Here is a 2,180-nt window from a genome sequence, read left to right on the forward strand (position 1 = left end):
GAACAAGTCAGGTGGCTTGCTAGAAGTGAGACAAGAAAAGCCTTAGGATGTTTTTGATTACTTTAAACGTGTCCAGACCATAGCAGGGACAGTAGGAGTGGGTCTGGCTGACCGCACCAACATTACTGCCATGCGTTGTAAGAATGCTGTTGTGATTAGACATGTGCAGAGTAAAATATTTCGTTTCGGAATTTCCTTTTCGTCCGAAAAACTTAATTTATTTAGTTACTCCCGAAATTCGTTTTTATTTATTTCGTTTTTCGTTCAAAAATTGCATTCGTCCGAAAATCCACATGAATTACGGTCGAATCTGTCTTTGAAGGCTTATGGTGTCTGTCGAATGTATAAAGAAGATTCGACGGAGCTAGTATATAGCATACTTTAGAACCCTATTAAAGTCTATGGGACTCCAACGTTCAAAATCTAAAGTGCTAATTTTAAAGGCTAATTTGCAAGTTACTGTCCTAAAAAGTGTTTGGGGACCCGGGTCCTGCCCCAGGGGACATGTATCAATGCAAAAAAAAAGTTTTAAAAACTGCCGTTTTTTCAGGAGCAGTGATTTTAATAATCATTAAAGTGAAACAATAAAAGTGTAATATTCCTTTAAATTTCGTAGGGGGGGGGGGGTTGTCTATAGTATGCCTGTGAAGGGGCTCATGTTTCTGGTGCTTAGAACTGTCCCTGCACAAAGTGTCATTTATGCAGGAAAAAAAGTCCTTTAAAATCACTCGCAGCTATGATGAATTGTCGGCTCCGTAATACAGAGAACACTCATTGAAAGTCATTGATAAAAAATAAATAAATAAAAAAGCGTTGGGGCTCTTCCTTGGGCCGTCTGCGAAGAAGGCGGACGCTCCGGATCGGCACCATGGTGGCTCTTAGACCTCTGATAAAGCCCAGGATTGTCAAGAAGCGGACAAAGAAGTTCATCCGCCACCAGTCAGACCGTTATGTTAAGATTAAGCCCAACTGGCGTAAGCCCAGAGGTATTGACAACAGAGCCCGCAGAAGGTTCAAGGGTCAGATCCTGATGCCCAACATTGGTTACGGTAGCAACAAGAAAACCAAACACATGCTGCCCACCGGCTTCAAGAAGTTCCTTGTACACAACCTTAAGGAACTCGAAGTTCTAATGATGAGCAACAAGTCATTCTGCGCTGAAATTGCTCACAACGTCTCCTCTAAGAACCGCAAGACTATTGTGGAAAGAGCCGCACAGCTCGCCATCAAAGTGACAAATCCCAACGCCAGACTGCGCAGTGAGGAGAATGAATAAACCTGTTTAACTTTGTTCAATAAAAGGAAAAATAAACTTCAAAAAAAAAAAAGCGTTGGGGGTCCCCCAAATTCAATTACCAGGCCCTTCAGGTCTGGTATGGATATTAAGGGGAACCCTGCCTCAAATTTAAGAAAAAATTTGACGTGGGGTTCCCCCTAAATATCCATAACCAGACCCTTCAGGTCTGGTATGGATATTAAGGGGAACCCCGCGTCAAAGTAAAAAAAAAATTGACATGGGGTTCCCCTAAAAATCCATACCAGACCCTTTATCCGAGAACGCAACCTGACAGGCCACAGGAAAAGAGGGGGGAGGAGAGAGCGGCCCCCCCTCCCTCCTGAACCGTACCAGGCCACATGCCCTCAACATTGGGAGGATGCTTTGGCAACAAAACCAGAATGGAACGGGACTTGAAAAGAAGAATTGGCCACACTCGATCAAAATTATTTTATTCAGAACATCCCAAAGTGTTGACAGAAAGCTGGTAGTTGAATTCCGATTTCTTTGTCGAGGAGAGGTATTCTGGATATTCCAGCTCCAGACTCGCATGGGTTACATTTTGAGCGGGATGTGACCCATTATTATGAATAAACACAATGAGTACAATCTCTCCGACAAAGTATTAACATTAAAATTCAAAAATAATTACATAATGATCTATTCATCCTTCATTTTTCATTATTATCGGCGGCTTTCGGCCACCTTCGGCCGTTCTCTGCAGCTTTCGGCCACCTTCGACCGGTCTCGGCAGTTTTCGGCCGCCTACGGCTCTTCTCGGCGGCTTCCGGCCATAAGGCGGCCGAAAGCTGGCTAGAAAAGCCGAAGGCGGCCGAAAACTGCAGAGAACGGTCGAAGGTGGCCGAAAGCTGCAGAGAACTACCGCGCGCCGCCGAGATACACA

The 2,180-nt window shown here is 44.4% G+C and overlaps 1 pseudogene; it reads left to right on the forward strand.

Moving 5' to 3' along the window:
* The first annotated feature begins 819 nt into the window (after positions 1–819).
* LOC143996778 (large ribosomal subunit protein eL32 pseudogene) lies at positions 820–1,312 on the forward strand (annotated as a pseudogene).
* The last annotated feature ends 868 nt before the right edge of the window (positions 1,313–2,180 follow it).

This window comes from Lithobates pipiens, unplaced genomic scaffold, assembly GCF_037356315.1.
Source record: "Lithobates pipiens isolate NorthernLeopardFrog02 unplaced genomic scaffold, aLitPip1_a1.2 Scaffold_19, whole genome shotgun sequence".
Taxonomy (NCBI): domain Eukaryota; kingdom Metazoa; phylum Chordata; class Amphibia; order Anura; family Ranidae; genus Lithobates; species Lithobates pipiens.